This window comes from Podarcis cretensis (genome assembly GCF_951804945.1).
Source record: "Podarcis cretensis genome assembly, chromosome: 4".
NCBI lineage: Eukaryota > Metazoa > Chordata > Lepidosauria > Squamata > Lacertidae > Podarcis > Podarcis cretensis.
In genome coordinates this window covers 87,950,343-87,973,103 of record NC_137173.1, presented here as the reverse complement: position 1 = coordinate 87,973,103, position 22,761 = coordinate 87,950,343, and the positions used below count along the sequence as shown (strand labels likewise).

General features: G+C 44.9%; 1 long non-coding RNA gene across 1 annotated transcript in view; it reads left to right on the top strand.

Annotated features, from left to right (window-relative positions):
* The window catches only part of LOC307214369, a 46,561-nt gene extending 25,069 nt beyond the window's left edge, over positions 1 to 21,492 (top strand). The window contains exon 4 of the long non-coding RNA XR_013837993.1: positions 21,378 to 21,492. This is a non-coding gene — a long non-coding RNA (uncharacterized lncRNA). The remainder of the gene's footprint in view (positions 1 to 21,377) is intronic.
* The last annotated feature ends 1,269 nt before the right edge of the window (positions 21,493 to 22,761 follow it).

Sequence of the window (22,761 nt, the reverse complement as noted above, 5' to 3'; positions counted from 1 at the left end):
TTATGTAGTTGTTACATACGCTAGAGAATTCTATTGCTTTAAGGTATTTTAATCATACTGGAACTTTTTGTTTCATTTAAAATTGAAAATAGCTTTCAAAAGCCCCTGTGCACGATTATTGCACAGCATTCCTAGACTCCTTCTAGGGGGTGATGGAAACCTTCCAGCAAAAATGAAAGAGCAAAGGAACCTACGTTCATAGTCGAGTTTGTCTTGCTATTACATTTACCTGAGGGACAATATATGACAGCTGGATGGAAGAGCCAGTCCTGAAATCTGATCAAAAAGAGCTGTGCTCAGCATTCCTGCACAAAATATTTAAATTTCCTGGAAACTCATTTTCATTATCTTAGTTTTACTGTTGCAATTCCTCTTGGATATTTCAGCTGGAGGATATCGGGATTAGACCGGAGCTATTGACCACTGTACCAGTAACCAGACTTGGAGTGCTTCTCCTTCAAGCAAAGGGTCACTGAAGTTGAACAGTGCAGTACTTTGACAGTGCAGTAACTTTGGTCCGACCAGCTACTTGCTCAGTTTAAAAAAGATGGGTATGTTCACATGCTACGTGAAGGAGCATCTCCACTCCCATTGTTCAGCCCAGACACTGAGGTCCACCTCTGACGGCCTTCTGGTGGTTCCCTCACTGCAAGAAGTGAGGTTCTCAGTAAAGGCACCCTCCCTTTGGAACGCCCTCCCATAAGGTGTCAAGGAGATAAAGAACTGCACTACTTTTAGAAGACATCTGAAGGAAGCCCTGTTTGGGGAAGTTTTTAATGTTTGACATCTTATGGTTTTTTAGATGTGCTGGAAGCTGCCCAGAAGGGCTGGGAAAATCCAGTCAGATGTGCAGGGTTCAAATAATAAAATTATTGTTGTTCTTATTATGCACCTTTTAAAAAGAGGCTGAGGATTTGCATACTGGTGTAATCTGAGTTTATGGTGGCAGGTCACATGATCACTTCATCTCGTGCAAGGAGGCAGAAAACTCCAACCAAGGTTATGAGGACTGGCTCATTCATTTTGAGAACAGTTGCTTTGGAGAAAGCGAGCACTGATATTTCCTGCACTGTTTTTATGACAAAAAAGAATGCCACCATTTCCACCACTTATGTCTCTTTGCACCCATGAAACTGGCAGCCTTATGAGAATCCAATACTTGGTGCCTGTTGTAAAATGTTCCATTGGTATTGCAAATCACCCTCATTTTGTCAGTGGCTCTGGACATGCTGAGTGAATTGGTGAGCTTTGTGTTATGAATTAGATCAGAATGGAGAGCTGTAATGTTCTTTCCTGGCCATGCTCCATGTTTCCATTAATCATTTTTGCAACTCTACACTGCAGCTAAGGAGATTAGAAGTTTCATAAACCCCAACACAGGCCAGTGCCTTTCGGTCTTCCAGGACTGTAACTGCCAGCTGGGATACAGTTAGAAGCTCCTCTGCCTTCTGCCTGCTTCGGCCCTCGGGACCTTTTCCTCTCCAGTTTGGAGCAGCTCTGCCAAATCAGGGCGATGACTACTGTGAACACAACTGCTTGGTGGAAATGGCTCCCATTTACTTTCTGATCCAGCTCTGGGGTTATTCATTCTGTTTATTTCCATAGTTACTCTCCACATTCCGACTGATAGCCAAAAGATAATTCCACCTGTTCATAGGAAATCCACATAGCGCCATTTCCAAGTGATGACAGCATTTCACGCCATTAAATTTCCTCTAGTTTTGGCTTGTGCAATATGGGACCCACCTTGTGCCTGCAAGATGGTCAACAACTGCTCCCTGCTCCATTTTTATCTCTGCTTCCATGGAGCTGATGAGCAGCAACAAAGTTAGGCTACTTTTAACACATGAGAGAGAGAGAGAGAGAGAGAGAGAGAGAGAGAGAGAGAGAGAGTCACACAAAATTGCCAACGTGAACATTTTGCATACTTTGAATCATAGAATTGTAGAGTTGGAAGGGACCCTGTGGACCATATATTCCAACCCCCTGCAATGCAGAAATATGCAGCTGTCCCATACAGGGATCGAACAATTATGGATAGTAGTTCATTACTTTTTATATGCCTGTTGTCTTTGTCCATGGAGTTTTCTTGGCAGGGATACTGGAGTGGCTTGCCGGTTCCTCCTCCAGGTGGATCATGTTTGGTCAAAACTCTCCACTATGACCTGTCCATCCTAGGTGGCCCTGCACGGCATAGCTCATAGCTTCTCTGAGTTATTCAAGCCCCTTTGCCACGGCAAGGCAGTGATCCATGAAGTGGAAGATTGGAGGGCCTGGCATGCTCTGGTCCATGGCCTCACGAAGAATCGGACACGACTAAACGACTAAACAACAACAATAAGAAGTTCATTACTGTTCAGTTATTACTACTATTGTTAGGACTGTTCCAATGATGATGATGATTCCAGTGCTATACCACCCCACCACCCCACCAAAAAAGAGGTGCTGGAACTCGCCATAAATGCCTCCCTTGTTCTCTTATACAATGGTATCTTGGTTCTCAAACGCCTTGGTACTCAAACACTGCAAACCTGGAAGAAAGCGTTCTGGTTTGCGAACTTTTTTCAGAAGCCAAACGTGCTCCATTTTGAGTGTTACGCTTCCGTTTTGAGTGCCACACTTCCATTTTGAGTGTTACACTGAGGTCTGCCCTTTTTTGCTATTTATTTTGCATTTTTGTTTTGGCGGCTTTTTTGTTCTGTTTTTTTGACTGTGTGAAACCCTGTTCAGCTACTGATTGATTGATTGTGTGACTGCAGTACATTGCTTATTGCTTTCATTTTATGGATCAATGGTCTTGTTAGATAGTAAAATTCATGTTAAATTGCTGGTTTAGGGGTTTTTAAAAATCTGGAACGGATTCATCCATTTTGCATTACTACCTATGGGAAAGTGCACCTTGGTTTTGGAATGCTTTGGTTTTGGAACAGACTTCCGGAACAGATTAGGTTTGAGAACCAAGGTACCACTGTAATGGCAATGGCACCCACCTGAGAAATGCCTGGGGGGAAAAGCCTTGTCTACTACTAGCATTATTATTAATACTAATGATAACCACTAGGAGAAGTAGCAACAACAACAATATTATCCACATTATTGTTGTTGTTTAGTCGTTTAGTCGTGACCCAGTGGACCAGAGCACGCCAGGCACTTCTGTCTTCCACTGCCTCCCGCAGTTTGGTCAAACTCATGCTGGTAGCTTCGAGAACACTATCCAACCATCTCGTCTTCTGTCATTGCCTTCTCCTTGTGCCCTCCATCTTTCCCAACATCAGGGTCTTTTCCAGGGAGTCTTCTCTTCTCAAGAGGTGGCCAAAGTATTAGAGCCTCAGCTTCAGGATCTGTCCTTCCAGTGAGCACTCAGGGCTGATTTCCTTAAGAATGGAGAGGTTTGATCTTCTTGCAGTCCATGGGACTCTCAAGAGTCTCCTCCAGCACCATAATTCAAAAGCATCAATTCTTCGGTGATCAGCCTTCTTTATGGTCCAGCTCTCACTTCCATACATCACTACTGGGAAAGCCATAGCTTTTACTATACGGACCTTTGTTAGCAAGGTGATGTCTCTACTTTATCCCCCCAATTCCCCAGCCTTTTAGAAATGAAAGTGCAGTGTGCTACATTCCTCTCCTAGAGACAAAGTTAACTAGCCACATAACTGCCTTTCCTCATGGCCCACAAAGTGTGGCCCTGCTCTCTAGCCATCCCCCAGCAGCGAGTGAGTGGATGGGAGTCTGCTGTTACCTCTTGCTTCCCCTCGGCACTGCTCTCTTGCCACGCAATTTACAGGGTTCACAACAGCTTAGAGGGACAAACAGCATTTCTCTCCACACTTGAGTTGCAACTCAAGGTCATTTATGCTTATCCACCTTTTTGCATGTTAAAGTAATTCACTGGCAAAACGCCAACATTCCTCAAGGAAGCCTCGGGCGGATTCTAATCCAGGCTATGTTCTGTTCCAGATTCCATATCTCTTCTGTTGTCTTTAATCTTGCTGCAGTTTGCTGCTTTCTCTCACTGCGTCTCTGGTGATCAATTATGCATCTTCCTCTTGTTATTAGTTCTCGGAACATCTCTGTTTACCTCTTAGCGAGGAACATTTCCCAGCATACGGTTATATATATGTTACACAATTTGGGCACGATCCAGCTATAGTTTAGACAGCTTTAAATAGGGCTGAAACAGCCTCCCTGCCTTCCCCTTACAGCCCCTTCTCATATTGTGAAAGTGGAGAGGCTGTGTTTTCTGCCATTTTGGTGTGGGGTGGTGAAAACCGATTTAATTTTCAAGGGGAGCTCTTACGTTATGATTTATTGGCAACTTAGGTGAATTTTTCCAGCTGTGGCTGTAGTACACCCTTTGGCAAATTCGGCCCTCAAGGCCTTTGTGGGAGGACATTATATCACAACTGTTATGTACTGAAGTTCTCACCTGGGCCAGCAGGGGGATACTGTAGATAGTTATGCAAATAAGGGATCAAAAGTAATGTTCAGTGATTGGATAGTTTTAGAAAATTGTTACAGTTACGTTGTACTGGAGCTCTATACAAGCAGGCTGTCTGAACCCTTCAGTTCAGTTCTGTTCTGGCCTGTGAATAAACAAGAGCTGTTAGAAGAATCGCTGTGTCATCTGATATGTTCACCCACAACTTAGCAACAACGATGTCCTCAGGACCCTACTGGGAGGAAAAAGCTGCCCCCTGTGTAGTGGCCACTCACCCCCTAACAACCTGATACCTTCTGGACAAAAATCCAAATCACTACTATTAAGATGCAATCCAATTCCTGCTGAACTGAACCACCTAACCATTTGGTGATGGAAGCACATTATCTTTGTAGCAGGAGATAAATGAGAAAATATCACTGCTTACAATTTGGGTACAGTAGTTAGTGCATAGTGGATTACAGGACCTGGCTGTATGGCTCGACAAGATTGCTTATTGCTTGTTTTGCTTCATATCACTGGCTAGTTAGGTCCATGGAAAATATTGTTTTGTTGTTGGCTTCCATCTGTCTTGAGAGACATTGACATGCACTTCTGGGGGTGGAACCAAAGTAGTGTCCTAGCAGCACCAAAGTAACCTCCCTGGGGTGCAGGAATGGGTAGTGAGTATGAAGGCAACAAGACCCCACTTCTCGGCCTTGTTGATGTGGTCCAAAGGAAAGCAGAGCAATACATTTAGCACCAGCTTGGCTGCAGGAATGGCCAGGTGGAGGCATATAAGGTGCCATCCAACCATCTTAGGGACTCCACTCCAGATTTGTGTAAGGTTTACTCCTTAGCCTTTTCTTCTACTAAAGATATCCTGCAATGCAGTGGAGGTTTAGCATCAGAGTTTTCCTTCTCCTAGATGGGCTATCTTCCCATATGGGCAAGCCCTATCTGTCCCTTACTTCCCTCTACAGCACATGTAGAAACTGCCTTCTTGACCGTTGGGCCCACTGTTGGTCTCGTCGGTTCAATCTATCCCTAATTCATGGAGGGTTTCAGACCCATTGGCTACCCTCACCTGGTTTAGCCAATTGAAGCCATTTTTTGGGCTGTGGCCGCTGTTGCATATTGACAGCCACAGGTGAGAACTGAGTGCAGGGTGTGGACCTAAGGTGGACAAACTACCTCAGAAGGAGCAAAATGTGTACCCTCACCAGAGGTACGACCGCACCCTTAACACCCTGTCCACCCCAAGGAAAATATACAGTACGATAAAGGCTGCAAGCACTTAGGACAGACCTATGCGCTCCTCAGCTGTGTCAGATGGGTGTGGAATAAGCTCATGAGACTCCTCCCAAGGAGCCAACATCTCTCACAGTTTTAATTACATTTCTCCTCAGATTCCTCTGCAACAGCTGGCTACATTATAAGGCTTTGGACTTTCATCATCTTTGCCTCAAAGGAAGTGCATATATGAAGTGGTTCCATGCTGGTTAGATTGACGGGAAGTTGTAGGCAGGGCCAGCCTGCTTATAAGACGGGATGAGGCAGCCATCTTTGGTGGCATAACCCCAAGAGGCAATGCCTTCTGTTGGCATCCCTTCCACCCCACTGCCTCATCCTCCAGTGGCAGCTTCTGGTGAGATCTCGCTAGAATCTTTTGCGACCTCATGAACGTGGTGAGATCTCACAAGAGCTCCATGAGCACTCGTGAGACCTTGCCAGAACCTTCCATCGTTGTCGCTGCTTTGAGGTCCCTGCCACATGACCGAGGAAAGGGAGACTTTGGCAGGGGCAGGGTAGTGGTGTAGGGCAGCACATTCATTGTTTCTCCTCAGGCAGCAAAACAGGATGTGCTGCCCTTATAAGAAGCAAACAGGAAACAGGGTCTGCAGCATCTGTCTGCATCTTCTACTAAGTGGCAAAACCCCAAAAGTGTCCAACAGGGACTGTATATATCAGTTTCAGTCCTCAAGTCCCACACTCTGGCATTGGATCACTAGAGTACAGTGGTTCCTCAGGTTACATACGCTTCAGGTTACATACGCTTCTGGTTACAGACTCTGCTAACCCAGAAATAATGCTTCAGGTTAAGAACTTTGCTTCAGGATGAGAACAGAAATCCTGCTCCGGCGGTGCAGCAGCAGCAGGAGGCCCCATTAACTAAAGTGGTACTTCAGGTTAAGAACAGTTTCAGGTTAAGAACGGACCTCCGGAACAAATTAAGTACTTAACCCGAGGTACCACTGTATTCAGAAGGCCTACTTCAGAGCAGTGTCGTCTGGCATTTTTTGGACCTCGCAGGGGTGCTAAGAAGGCATGGGCAATGAGATCGCAGGGGCAGGGCCAGTTGGTCTCCTCCCCGCCCTCCTCCCTTGCAAATATACTACAGACACTTAAGTGCTACCTTCGTACAAATACTTAGAGTAAACCATCTGAAGATTTCAGCTATTGACTTGCCTAGTGAAAGCACAAACCATGAATGGAGCTGTTTTTAGCTTTGCTGTCTCAAATTTGGATCATTGGTTGATTTCATCGTTGTGACCATTCACTCCCCCACCCCCGGTGCCTTCCTGTGTGTAACAGAGGAAAACCAGTCTCAGTTACTGTGGAGATCTAAATGTATGCAGGAAAGGGATTAGGCCCTGATTGATACAGACAGTCAATTAGTACTTCAAAGGGAAGCTGACTCCTTGTTTTATACACACAGAGCATGGGATAAAAAGATTGTAGTTTGATGTCTTGTAATCTCTGTTGCTTCAGTGTTGACCAGGACAGCATGATATTGGGAGGTTTCTCGGAAGTTAAAAGAGCCCCGCATTGGCTCCCAGTGGAATGGCAGCATTAGGAGAGACAATGACATTGTGTGATCTGTGCACACTAGCTTTTCAAAAGTATTTCAGGCTGAACTGACTCTCTGGGACTCTGACTGTTCAAGTCAAAAAGTGTTCTTAATCTCCATGATGTGCTGATCAAACCTTAAACTGTCAGGCCACATTATTTCCACAGAGCCAGTTCTATTGGTGATTAATTAAAATTTCTTCTTGATTGCATACAGTCCTTTTAAATGTGTAATCCATTTATTGTGTACTGAGTTGAGAATAAGGGACCAATTCCGACAATGTTGGGGTAACACCAACTAGAGTGCCCTCCTCTGCTGAACACCCATGCCGGCATATGTTGTGTTTTGTATGCTGGAAGGCAATGGTGAAGTTCTGGGAAGAATACAAAGGGTTAGGGCAAGGATGTTATCACTGGGGGAAATCATTACAAAAATCAAACTGGATTGATAATATATGCACCTGTAAAATTCTGTATCATAAGGTAGGGAAGGACCATGTTTTTGTATATGCTGGAAGCTGCCCAGAGTAGCTTAAGCAACCTAGCCAGGTGAGCAGACTACAAATAAATTATTATTATTATTATTATTATTATTATTATTATTATTATTATTCAGAAGGTCCCAGGTTCCATCACTTGCATCTCCAGGTACACTTGTATACCAGAACAGAGAAGAAGAGGTATGAGGACAGCACTGTGCAAGCCAGTGGATGCTCAGGTGTGTAGCAGAGCCCTGCCCTGTTTTCCACGACTGGGAAAATGCATGCATTAGGGTAACATACATATTAAAAATGCATGTATTCATGATTTCTTCTATTTCACTTGTCCCACAGTGTGAGCAGGATAAACAGACCAAGAAGCTTTGGCTTTCCATTACAACAAAACCACAGGTTGTGGTTTGTTGGCTTCTAACAAGACATGAAGCACAAGGGTGGCGCTGTGTGTTAAACCACAGAGACTAGGGCTTGCTGATCAGAAGGTCAGCAGTTCGAATCCCCGCGATGGGGTGAGCTCCTGTTGCTCAGTCCCAGTTCCTGCCAACCTAGCAGTTTGAAAGCACATCAAAGCAGTAGATAAATAGGTACCGCTCCGGCAGGAAAGTAAATGGCATTTCCGTGCACTGCTCTGGTTCACCAGAAGCAGCTTAGTCATGCTGGCCACATGACCCGGAAGCTGTACGCCGGCTCCCTCGGCCATTAAAGTGAGATGAGCACCGCAACCCCAGAGTTGTCCACAACTGGACCTAACAGTCAGAGGTCCCTTTACCTTTAACAAGACATGAGCATCAAGCCAATGACAAACCATAGATTCAGGCTGAATCATGATCAAGTTGTTAGGGTTCAACAGACCATAGTCTCCAGTTTGGGCATCACTATCAACCAAAGCTTAGTGGTTTGTTTATCCCATTTGAGCTAGGGATGTGTGAGTGATCATGCCACATATACTAGCATGTGGCTCATTCAAGATAAACCAAAATAAATGGGAAAATCTACCTTATCAATATATCCAAACGTAACCTCTGCCTCTAACGTAGGCCTGTGCATTTGCCAGGCTTCATGCAACCTTCTAACCTAGGTTATGGAAGCCCACCAAGATCATGGTACACTTCTTGCTTATGCTGCTTGTCTAGCACTGCAAAGGACAGGGAATCTCCTGCATGCATGATCGCTGGCCTACATTCAGATTGGTGGCTCACTAACTCTGCAGATCCATACCCTCCCAACATTTCTCTGATGAAAGTAGGGATGTTCTATTCCATAATAATAATATTTTTATTGTTTATACTCTGCCCATCTGACTGGGTTGCCCTGGCCACTCTGGGCAGCTTCCAACACATATAAAAACATAATAAAACATTAAACTTTTATATATATATAAAAAATCCCTATACAGTGCTGCCTTCAGATGTCTTCTAAAAGTTGTATAGTTACCTCCTTGGCTCAGGGTCACATAACTCCATACCCTCCAACATTTCTCCAATGAAAAGAGGGACATTCTACCATACCTTCCAACACTTCTCTGATGAAAATATGGACATCCTAAGGAAAAGCGGGACATTCCGGGATCAAATCAGAAACTGGGATGGCTTCTGTAAATCTGGGACTGTCCCTGGAAAACAGGGACACTTGGAGGGTCTGTCAGATCTTCCCTAATGTATGCATGGCCCAAGCTATCTGCAAGTCACAAAGCCCAGTAACTGTATCTTAAGTAAGATGGTGTTTTCTGAGACCTTCAGCATTTTTTCTCGTTTTCCTATCAATTATTTTAAATTGAATCTCAATGCACTATCTATTTCTTTCAAATTCTTTAAAATGATATAACAGAAATGTCTTGTTTTCCCCAGCTTAATGCTGAAAATCCAAGGGAAATCTCCACAGCAAACAACAGGTTTATTGATTTCAGGAGTCCACAGCACTGTTTTCTTGCCAGAAGGGGGGAAAGTTGGAAATGAGCCATCTTTATTTTAAAGGCCTACTCTCTCCGCCACCCCCATTACCCACCCCAATCAACCTGTTGCCTCAGCAACCAATGTCTCTGCTATCTGGCAAAAGACGGCTTTCTTTGGTTGAATTGCGACACGAAGCTGAAAGAGGTACAGAAGGGCAAACCATGAAAACTCACCATTTCATTATTTGAAAATGTGAATTGCTCTGAAATGAGGCTGCACCATGAGCTAGCCACAGCACCCCTCAACCCTCATTCAAATCCTTCAATACCATAGTGCTCCATTTCCGTTAATTAAATAATTACACCAAACTGTCTAAAAGATAACATTCAGCTGAATTCATGCATTCCAAACTGTTCTTTGGTCTAAAGGAAGCTGCTATTGTTCTGCAATGAATCAATGAAGGATTTTGATTTGGTTTTTTTTCTTAGCAAAAGGTGTTGTTGTTTTTTCAAAGTGTTTAATATTCTGCAGAAATTATGGCACTTTATGTAAATAGCGTAAAACACTACTTCGAAACCTCAGCTGTTCTTTTAATCCGATGAGCTTGACCTTGTGATCGAGTGCAGTTGATGCGTCTCCAAGATGGTGCTCAAAAAAGTTGATTAAAAAAGGATTGCTAGTGCTTATCTGAGATGGAGCCCAACATTATTAATGGAAAAAGTAGAAATATTAATCTGGTGGCTCCTGATCTTGGCAATCTGTCCATCCACATAGATTATCTTGGCAGGCTAACTCTTAGAAGAGTCAGAAGGTGGTCAAATGGCCCTGTTACTGTTCCACAATGGTCCCAGGTGTTTACTTAGATTTCCATTCTAAATCCTAAAGATATAAATGGATGTTCAATTTTCCCCCGCGATATATTTAGTGTGGTATATGAGATCATCATCTTGCCCGGGGATGAGGAACGTTATTTGTGCTGAGGGCCAGATGTCCTTGCGGGAAAGGGCCACATTCCACATTGCCCAACCCCTCCCAAAAAAGTGAATGAATCCGAAGTAAAAATAAGGGAAGGAAGAACGTTAGACAGTTTATTGAATGTAAATGGTTTTTAAAGAAGGATGAAAGCCATTCTAAAACTATGTAAGAATGGCTGTGGGGGGAGAGGAATTTTAGTGATGAACATTCCTCTCAGTGATAGCTACCCTTCCCAAAATTCCTTTTCTCAAAGACAAATCATTTTGGTTGGGAAAGTGACACCTGACAAAGAAGGAAGGCACATTCCCCATTTCTAAGGAAGAGTGTTTCTCAGGAAGAAAAAATGGCAAATACCCAAACTATTTCAACAAGCTTGGAATGCAGTCAGTTTCCACTTCCATCAAGGGGAGTCTACCCATCATGATTCCAAAAAGACAAGCCTTATCATCAGTGGTGTAGTGGAAGAGGAGCACAGGTGAGCTGTAGGGCCTCTAAGCCTCATGTCTATGTAACTCGTGAAAATGGTAAAGTGGCTTATCAGGAACATGGTGGCTAAGGTCTCGTGTTATTTGTCTCTGATGAGATAGAAGCACTTCCCCAAAGTCACATTTTAGCATCTTAAAAGGTAAAGGTAAAGGTAAAGGGACCCCTGACCATTAGGTCCAGTCATGACTGACTCTGGGGTTATGGCGCACATCTCGCTTTATGGGCCGAGGGAGCCAGCGTACAGCTTCCGGGTCATGTGGCCAGCATGACTAAGCCGCTTCTGGCAAACCAGAGCAGCGCACAGAAACGCTGTTTACCTGCCCGCCACAGTGCTACCTATTTATCTACTTGCACTTTGATGTGCTTTCGAACTGCTATGTTGGCAGGAGCAAGGACCAAGCAACGGGAGCTCAACTTGTCGCGGGGATTCAAACTGCCGACCTTCTGATTGGCAAGTCCTGGGCTCTGTGGTTCAACCCACAGTGCCACCCACGTCCCTGTTGTTATTATTATTATACCCCATAATAATACCCCATTTAATAATACCCCAATAATAATAATAATACCCCATTTGATGGCAACTTTTAACTCTAAACTCTGGCTTCATCATTCATCCTTCTAACGAATTACAACTCATTTTCCATCTCACACAGAGCTCCTTTTCCTTTGTTCTCCTAATGGCTCATAGCCCAGCCAATCACCTCAACACAGGAAAACAGCCTAGCTTATATTTGTAGGATCTCACATGCAGCCTACTTTCTTCCTCCCCCCTCAACTCATAACAATTGCTTTTGTAAGTTGAACCCATGTTGTCTCACTTGTGTGAGACAGCAGTGGTGCTTTGTTACATCTCTAGGATTGTCCTCAGGAGATTCCTGGAGACTGAGGTTCATTCCAAGGCAACCTCCAACACCGGAGTGAAGGAAGTCAGGACAAGACCTCAATGGAGGCTGCACCCCTTCACACTCCAGCTCCTTCCTTGGCTCTCCCTCTGCCCTTGCACCTTCACCCGCCCACCACCACAGCTGCCACCTCCACCACAGCTTCTGTGGCCTCTGCCACTGCTGTACTTCCAGAAGCTGGTGCCACTTCCAAGAAGTATGTCAGCTGGAAAGCTGCAGTGGAAGGAGGAAAAGTGGTGGCTTGTGGGCAGAAGCTAAATTTTGCTTATATTTTTTTGTCCTGACACAGCGTGGGGTGAATGCACATCTTTTGGTCCTGCACTCTGATATGGCCAAAACACAGGAGCCAACATGGACATCTGGGATTGGGATCAGGTCAGGGCAGCTTCTGTAAATCTGTGGTGCCCCACTTAAAACAGGATAGTTGCATGGTATGCTATTGGGTATTGGGGAGGTATGGCTGGGTGAGAATTGCAAGGACAAGATACGGAGGCCAGGGGGCTCATGTTTTCCTTCTTACGTTGAAATTCTCAAGCCACGTGTATAAGGTCTTCTGTGTGTCAGAAATGGCAAACATGGGTATCTGTTATCATAGGAGAAAATAGAAACAAATGTGGTCTGTTTTACAAGGCTAGAATAAAGACATGATGATGGCTTCAGTTTAAAGAAGGTCTGAAGTTTGATTTTCAAATCATTTGAAGTCTCCTTGCTTTGTGATGTCACTTTCTCATGACGGTATGAATGGCTCGCTCATGAAGTCTATTATGAATGTCTGTTTGGGTGCAGCTCAGTGGTTGTGGTGGCCTGGGAATCTGATTCTGAAGCTGAATCTGAGGAGTCCCAGCCTGCACAGGAGTCCCCGCCTCCAGGGCTGGCTGAGCCGGGACAGGGGCTTGAATCTGAGGGGCCTGCACCTGTGCCGGGTCCTCAGGAGCAGACACCAGATGAATCCACTCTGGCTCCGGAGGTGATTGAGGACCCATTGCCTACAGGTGCGCCTCTCCCAGCCCTGTCAGGGGAAGGTGAGCCTCCCCCTGGGTCCAGTAACCCTCCAGCCTCTCCTGAGCTGCAGAGGCTCAGGGCAGAGAGGCAGAGGGAACTGGTTTCTATCAGGAGGAGTGCTCGCCTTAAGACCAGGAGAGGCGGGTCTCCTGGGGGCCGGGACTGCCCCTGGCCTCAGAGGAGATAAAGGCCAGTCAGCCCAGTCCCGGGTTGCGGGAGCAACAACGCTGGAAACCTGTTTCTGCCAGCACCCAGACCTGTTCTTCCGGAGTTCCTGACCACGCCCGGCTTCTTGCTTTGGACCCTGCTTCGCCCTTGGTGGACAGTCTCCAGACCCTCGACGCAGGACCGGACTCTGACCACGCCTCTCGGTAACCCCCCCGGGTCCAGCACAGTGGTAAAACATCTACCTTGCCCACAGAAGTTCCGAGGTTCATCTCCTGGCATCACCATGCAGGGAGACTTCTCCCTGAAACCCCAGAGGACCTCTGCTGATCAATGTACATAATACTATACTGAATGGATGAGCATCAATTTCAGATGCTCCTCTGTTTGGCAACATTCTATCCATGCTCCAAATCCAAATGCGTGAGAATTTAAGAGGTCATTTCAAAGCAAAGGAAAAGAGCATGTGGCAACAATGCAGGCATGTTCCTCAGTTCAGAGATCTGGCTGGAAACGTTCATTTGTGATTCGAGGACCCGCCCCCTTAGCTTGGGATAAGAAAGACACATGGACACGGTATGATAGGTTTATGGGCTAGAAAAGGCCACAACTTTATTGATTACCGCATGTGAGAGGTATTGGCTTAGGCATTGGAATAACAGCAAAGTTGACTCCACCCACTCAGAGAGGGGTGAGTCTAGCAGGGGTTAATCACCAGTAGGGGAAGCCTGTTGATGCAAATACAACTGTAAGCTCTCCCCTGATGTCACCGGGGGTCGCCCCATGGCCAGCAGCCCAGCAGGGCATCGGACAGGATCCACGACTGCCGGATTCCTTAGACACACGCCTCCAAACCTCGCCGCCGAAGCGGATGCCGCTTCCGAGGAGTCCGCTCCAAAGCCGCAATGCTGTTTACTCACTGCAAAAAAAGGTGTGCTGACAAGCTGGTGAGAAAAACGAAGCCTTCAAAATCCTGTGACTGGCAAGCTTGCAGAACAACGAAGTCTTCAAAGATGGGTGATCCGATGAAGCAACCGGCAGCGCAATGAGGGAAGGAGCTGCCACGTTTAAGTGGCTAAACCCCGCCCCCGAGCCTGCCGCTGATAGGCAGGCTTCCTGGGGGCGTGGCGCATCAGCGATGGTGACAAGCAGGGGCCGGAACGCCCCCTGCTCCGCACGGGAACGGTTCCCGATCACAACGCCTCCCCTCCGTGAGGAGGAGAGGATTTCTGCATCCCCCTCCTCAAGATAGGAAAGAGCACATTCTCCAGATGCTTCCCTCACCTCATTGTAGCTGGATCTCTGAAGTTATGACCGCAGCATGAGCATCCAGTTTTGGTTCAATTGCTCTCAACAGAGAGTGCATAAAGCAAAGCATAGCCTCAAGAAACTGGGCAAGAGCATAGCGGAACTTGGTTTAGAGATGCCGTTTCAGAGTCTCAAAGACTGTACGGAACAAGCCTTGGATTAAAAACACCGGGCAAGAAGACAAGCATATTTTGGCTAGAACCAAATGAGTTTTGCTGACGTTCAGAGGAAGTAGAAAGGCAAAAGTAAATGAAATCTTGCTTATTCTAATTGGAGCTGAAAGTCTATCCCTTTTGATTTATTTAAACATATTACTGAAATCATGGCTGGCTCCAGGATGTTGAATGTGTCAAGCGTAGGGCCCGGTTTCTCTCACACCCAGTCTCTCTCTCTCTCTCTCTCTCTCTCTCTCTCTCTCTCTCTCTCTCTCGCAGTCCTCTCTCTTACACACACACACACACAAACAAAATGAGACCACATACTGCTTCCAAACACATTTCCTTGTGCTTTGCAACTTGTGGGCCAGCAGGTTACTCTCTGGGCAGTATCCAATTAGCATGGATTTATTTTTGCACAATGAAACTTGCCCAAACCACACACCACAGCCAAGTCTATTCTGGAGGGTTTGGGGTGGGGACCTGGAACAGATGGGGTGGGGGTATGGGAGAGGGGAAGAAGATCCACTGCTCCGGTGTAAATCCTGTTACTAACAGAATGCGTTCCCTAGCACCACATTTAATAAAAAAGTCTCTGTGCCCCCTCTTACTGCTTCTGTCTTTCTGCCTCCCTCCACCGTTAGAGCCTCTTGGTGATTTCTTGATAATTTCTCAGGCTGTCACCCAGTTAAAGTTTCTATGTGTGGAATGAGTCTACATGCATACACATCTGGTCTGTTTCTGGTCTTTTCAGGACTTTTTGTCAACTGGAACACACTAGAACTCAGGGCACCTCTCAGATGGGCGCCATTGCCATTGTAAGAGGACAAGGTAGGCATTCAACAATGGTGAGTTCCAGCACTTCTTTTTCTAGAAAAATAGGTCTATTTCATTTCCACATATGTTCATTCTTTAATATGTTTTGTCTGGTTTCTGCATTCATCTGTGTGGTTGTTTTTTTAACAAAATATTTAAATGTGTATTCTTGAACATATTTTCTCAAGAAGTATCTATTTCTAAGCATATTTTTTCCTCAAATATCTAAACACACTTCATGTCAGATCGAGGGATAACTTTGTTCCAATCTGCAAGGTGCAGAATGGGCCAGGAGGACTGTACAATAGTTCAGCAGTTTATCAGATTCTGATGAGCTTTGTTTGCTGTTGGATTTGGACAAATACATTCAGCAGCGTAGCATACCTTCCAACATTTCTCCAATGAAAATAGGGACATCCAGTGCTATTTTTCTAGAAAAAAGGGTTCTGGAACTCACCATGAACACATCCCTCATTCTCTTAGAATACCAATGGCGCCCACCTGAGAGGTGCCAGAACTGAGTTCCAGCAAGTTCTGGCTAGGGGGGGAAAGCCCTAGAGATGTCCTATTCCATACCTTCCAACATTTCTCCAATGAAAATAGGGACATTCTAAGGAAAAGCGGGACATTCCGGGATCAAATCAGAAACCGGGGTGGCTTCTGTAAATCTGGGACTGTAAAGCTGCTAGGAGGCAGGGAAACAAGGAATGTGCAGTCAATCAGGAATCTGCCGTTTCCCAGGTCAGACACTTTGTCTGTCCAGGTCAACCTTTCTCTAACCTTGTTCCCTCCAGATGTTTTTGACTGCATCTCTCATCAGCCACAACCAGTGTGGCTGATGATCAGGGCTAATGGGAGTTGTACTCTAAAACCTCCGAAGGACACCAGATTGGTGGAAGGCTGGTGTAGCCCAATGTTGCAATGGTTCTCCATGAACTCAAGCAGAGGGTCTTTTCATTTCCTTCCTAAGCCTGGAGATGCCAGGGACTAAATCTGCAGCCTCTGGCATGTGAAACAAAAGTGTTCTTCCGCCACTGAGCTATGGTCCCTTCCCTTCAAGCTTCAGAACTACATTATTCCAGTGACCATCTGATGTAAAACAAGTTATGCAGACTAAGGTGACCCAGGAAAAATGATCTGCCAAGCAGGAGGCAAGGGCTGAAAACCAATGCCCAAGAAAGACCATGAAACACCATGATAAGCAAATAGTGAGCATCCAGCAGCCTTTTGAGAGGACTGTTAAGTCTACTAAGAGACCTGAAAGAGTGGGGATTTTACTTTAGGGGTTACAGTATCCAGGGGTGTCAACCTGAATAAAATATTGGGCGCTTAGGTAAGCCCTGCCCCACATAATCAATCACAAGACGCAGCACACACCATCTAAATGAGAAAGTCCATCAACTTTGGGGGAATCAGCCCCCTCAAACATTTTATTGGGGAGCAAAGGGACCTCAGCCCCTAGGAGTTGGCTCCTATGAGATTATTTTACAGCTGGTATTATGATTTAGAAACAACAGCAATTGCCGTACTTGCAGTTTCTCATTGATCCTAATTTCATAAAGTTTAGCATAGCGAAAGTGTGTTGTCCTGTTCATGGCCACAGACTGTGCTAGCCTGAGACTCCCCTCCCCTAAAAACATACTCAACACAGCCGTTGTTTTCTGAATTGATTTTGCTGTCTCAGCCTCACTAAAGCATCGATGCTTTTTTGGCTTCCAACTGAATGAACAATTTCCTAGTTAGACACACTGGATTTGGAGTTGGGTCAATAAAAGCTTTACTGTGCCCTTTTCTCTTCCCTCACAGAGCACACAAAAGAGCACTAAATTCCATTCATCCTTTCACTGGCCACTGTGGAATATTGAGCAACGCGGTTTTTGGCTTGGATGAAGAAACATGGCAAAGAACTGGAGGCGGCACAAATAGGAATTTTCTATTTCCCATGCTCGCTTGGGATGCATTTGAATTTCCTGCACTTTTTAACAGTTTGTCTCTGCCACCAAATTGCTCTGGAAAGCATAGCACATTAGGTATCAAAAGAAGGTTTAGCTTAATCCCGGTGCATCTTATGTGGTTAACTGTAAGTTATTTGCAAAGAATCCACTGTGAGCGCTACTTGGCAGTTGATTTAAATGCCAAGGACTGTAGAACCAGTTTGTGAAAGCTCTCGCTCTCACTTGCACACATTGAGGAGAGGGGAGGGGGGATGGCAAGCTCTAAGCACTGCAGGTTGGTGCTGTTTTTTAAAAAAATGAAAGGAAGATTGTTTTCTTTAATCCTCCTGAGTAGCAAAGCCAGTTTCTCCTAAAAGTTCTGCAAAATTGCGCAGCTGCTTATAGCAGAGGTTTTCAACCAGTGTGCCGTGGCACACAGGGTGCCTTGAATGATGGCCAGGAGTGCCGTTGGCAACACGGGTCTCTGTCCCTCTTTTTCGCCACCCTCCTCTTGATGCCCTCTTGTGTATGGTTACCAGATTTTTATTTTAGGGAAGTTTTTAATATTTAATGCTGTATTGTTTTTAACACTTGATTGGAAGCCGCCCAGAGTGGCTGGGGAAACTCAGCCAGATGGGCGGGGTAAAAATAATAAATTATTGTTGTTGTTATTATTATTATTGAAGCCGAGTAGCAACAGGGAGTCAGTAGTGGGGATGGTGAGGCAAAAGACCCTGGGCCTAAGCACACATGCATATTGTATAAAGGTGCAAAGCCCTTCTTTCGCACCCTGTGAAACATAAATGCACAGAGTTTTTTAAAAACCTGGCAACAGCACGCCACCCACCCATGACTCCTGAGCCTCCCACAATCTCCTGCCTTCTTTCCTTTGTTTTGACTGAGCGGGGGAGGCTCAGGAGTTGCGGATGGGCTGTCGTTGCCCAGTTTTTTAAAAACATCAGTGCATTTCTGTTTCACAGGGTGTGAAAGAAGGGCTTTGCACCTTGCCTGGCAGAGAAACTGTGCACCTTGTGCCCCTCCTGGGCAATGGCTGTCTGCCCGCAACTCCTGAGCCTCCCTCGATCTGTCAAAACAAAGGGGGAAGGGGGCAGGAGATCTGTACCACCAGACATCCCTGGTTCCCCTTCAGCAGCGAACAGCTCCTGAAGCCAGCCAGAGCCAACTGCGCTACCAAGCTGGCTCTGGGCTGCGGAGGCTGCCGCTGCCATGTTTCCCAGGGACAGATTTGCAAATCTGGGGACAGAATTTGTCCATGGACAGATTAGCAAATCTGGGGACTGTCCCTGGGAACCAGGGACATCTGGTAACCCTACTCTTGTGTCTCTGCCTCCCAAAGGCTTGCACAGCTGTTTGTTGTGGCAGCTCTGGCTACAAGCTCCTCAGGCGAATGGTGTCTCAGGGGCTGGTCAGATGTTGCTGGTTGCCAGGAGCTGAGGCAGCCTTGGAGTAATCAAGCAAGCGGGTGAGGGAGCCCAGCCAGCCAGTCTACCAGCCCTTGCTGTTGGGAATAGACAGACAAGTCCCAGGCCCCTGTGGGGCAAGGCAGGTCAGATGAGAGACCAGGGGTGGCAGCAGCGCCTGCCCAGAGGAGAGGAGAGGAGGCTGAGGGAACACTCCACAAGGGAGGGTGTTCAAAAAAGGGTGAGAGACTGGCAGCTCTGTAGGCAAGGGGTGACATAACTGGGCTCCTGAGCCCCATGGGGAGCCCCAGAAAGAATAGAGTTGGTCAAGGGAGCCATGAACTCAGAAAGGTTGGAAACCTCTGGCTTAAAGTGATCACATTCATTGTTAGTCCTATTCGTTAAATATAGAAATAAAAACAATGACAACACGTTCCAGAACAAAAGGTCACAAGTAGTCATGGTGACTGACAAAGTTACGCTTACTAGGAACTAGGGATGGGGCTTTTTAAAAAAAAAGAAGAAAGAAAGAAAAATAATAATCATCTCCATGTTGAATTTATCCCCATGGATGTTTTCTAGCTTTTGTTTACCTCCTTGATCTTAATTAGAATTGACTTTTTTTTTTACTGGTTCTGCTAAAAATATGAATAATTATTGCATATTATATGCATTATAATCCTGCTATACACAGCAAGGTTCCTAAAGGAACCAGCACAAGAACAGATGCATGCAGCATTTCATATAACTATAAAAAGCTCTCAGTTACTAGTGCATGAAATTATGCTTACAGAAATATAATACCGAATGGGATTGACTCTGTTATGTTTATTATATGTATGATATACCTCTTTTTTTGCATTCAATTTTGAATTTAACTTGTATAGAATTATTTTGTGTGTTGTTCTTGTTTAAGTTTCACAACGCATAAGAGGCTTGGATATAACTTGGGTGGCCAATGCAAGAAGAGGTAAAGGTGAAGGGACCCTGACCATTAGGTCCAGTCATGGCCGAGTCTGGGGTGCGGCGCTCATCTCACTTTATTGGCCGAGGGAGCCAGCGTACAGCTTCCGGGTCATGTGGCCAGCATGACTAAGCCGCTTCTGGCGAACCAGAGCAGCGCACAGAAATGTTGTTTACCTTCCCGCCACAGTGCTACCTATTTATCTACTTGCACTTTGATGTGCTTTCGAACTGCTATGTTGGCAGGAGCAGGGACTGAGCAACGGGAGCTCACCCTGTTGTGGGGATTCAAACCGTCAACCTTCTGATCAGCAAGTCCTGGGCTCTGTGGTTTAACCCACAGCGCCACCCACATCCCAAATACAAGAAGAAGCAGAGCTCAAATCCCCACTCAGCCACAAAGCTCACTGGATGACCTTGACCCAGTCACCAAGGATGAAACAGGGAGGAGAACCATGTGCACCACCTTGAGATCCTTGAGGCAGTGTGTAAATTTAACAAACAAGCAAACATAGTAAGCTGTGTAGAAATCCATTCAGGATGGATTTCCCTCCATTCCTGCTAGGAGCAGGATTGTATTCATAAGTAGCTTGCTGGATAAGGCAGGGCTACTTTCTGGCAGGTGTGTTGCTGTCACTTACCAGGAGGTTCATGGTGGCAGGAAGGACACTGCCAGAGCTCATTTGTCACTCCTGCCAGTGCATTTCCACCATGCCGACCTCCTCACCAATTTGACCCTCCTGAAAGCAACAGAGACCATCAGTCCATAAACTAGCATGGCAGCTCCATCCTACCTGGTCCCCATTCTGCTGCACATCATTAAATCACAGGTGGGGAACTTACACAGGGGAAATGGCAGCTTGCCTATATCTGTTTGTTGAGTTTGTGACCAAGATGACATTTCAGCCAGGAGTATCCCAGATTTGATGTCTACTCTTAGCAACTTCATCACATAAGATTTCAGATCTCTTTTTCTTTTTTAAAAAAAGTTTTATTTATAGGTTTTTCAAAATACCATCTAATTTTAAAAAGAAGAAAAAAGAAAAAAGAAAGAGGAAAAAGGAGAAAAGAAAAAAGAAAATTCAATATATTTCAATCAATTCATCAAACACTTTCTTTTAGTCAACTTCTCTTCCACCCTTCCATGGTTTCCTCAAATTGTTTATTTCTGCTGCTTATTCTAATTATTCATACCTCCAATTTTTTTTTCACATTGCATTTTTATTTTTATTTTATTGCTGAGCTTACTCCAAACCGGCTAGTGTTTTAACATTCTTGCAATGATTTCTTAGACAATCTACAAACGGTTTCCAATCCTCTTTGAAAGCTGTCTCTTCTTGTTCTATAATTTTACTTGCTTAACAACTTTAACATGAGGTTTGAGTTCATCTGCTGATTTTATTTATATTTTTGATACAAACAATTATGTTCACGTGTTTGAATTTATTGGTTTTTTTAAAAAAATCTTTTAGATTGTTCTTTGTAAACCACTTAGAGGGTTTTTTGTTGAGTAAGTTGTATATACATTTTGTTAAATGAACGAATAAGTAAATTGCATCACCTTATACTCACAATTTAATCTCTGGTGCAGAATGAAGTCTCAAAGGAGTGGTCCAACGTCTACTAAACTCCCTACAGGAAAGACCCACCTAAACCCAACACTTTTTTTTCCAGAAGAGAATGAAAATTTTCCTATTTTGGTAAGCTTTTTCATGAAGGGTAGCATTAACTTTCTCATTGCCAAGGTGAGAGTTTACAATGTGGATAAATGGTGGTTTTTAAGGTTGCTACATTTTATTGTAAGCTGAACAATATAACACAGTACAATGGCCAATATCAATGACACTAAACACTATTTATAGACTAATACAAATGATCAGAAATTACAACCAAAGTCTCTAAATCTTCACCAGTCACTGCAGAATAATTCAAAAGTTCGATATATACATAATCTGTCACCAAATATCGCCTGGACAGAGTTTCCGGATAACCATCTGTTTCATTCAATGCTTCATCAGCCAGACTTGTAAGAATTAATACGAGAAGGATGCAGTGCAATTTCTTAACAAGCCAATCTTACATGTAAGCAAATATAAACGCTGTAGAAAATATGCTCTGGATCAGTGCTCATATGATACTGTAGTCACTGATGAACTCTGTTCCATTTGGTGACAGATTATGTATATATCAAACTTTTGAATTATTCTGCCGCAACTGGTGAAGAAGATTTAGAGACTTTGATTGTAATTTCTGATCATTTGTATTACTGGTCCCATCACCTCCTGGCAAATAGAAGGGGAAGAAATGGAGGCAGTGAGAGATTTTACTTTCTTGGGCTCCATGATCACTGCAGATGGTGACAGCAGCCATGAAATTAAAAGACCCCTGCTTCTTGGGAGAAAAACAATAACAAACCTAGACAGCATCTTAAAAAGCAGAGACATCATCTTGCCAACAAAGGTCCGTATAGTTAAAGCTATGGTTTTCCCAGTAGTGATGTATGGAAGTGGGAGCTGGACCATAAAGAAGGCTGATCGCCGAAGAATTGATACTTTTGAATTATGGTGCTGGAGGAGACTCTTGAGAGTCCCATGGACTGCAAGAAGATCAAACCTATCCATTCTTAAGGAAATCAGCCCTGAGTGCTCACTAGAAGGACAGATCCTGAAGCTAAGGCTCCAATACTTTGGCCACCTCATGAGAAGAGAAGACTCCCTGGAATAGACCCTGATGTTGGGAAAGATGGAGGGCACAAGGAGAAGGGGACAACAGAGGACGAGATGGTTGGATAGTGTTCTCGAAGCTACCAGCATGAATTTGACCAAACTGCGGGAGGCAGTGGAAGACAGGAGTGCCTGGCGTGCTCTGGTCCATGGGGTCACAAAGAGTCGGACATGACTAAACGACAAAACAACAACAACAACAACAACAACAACAACAACAACAAGATAAATAGTTTTTAGTGCCGTTGTTAT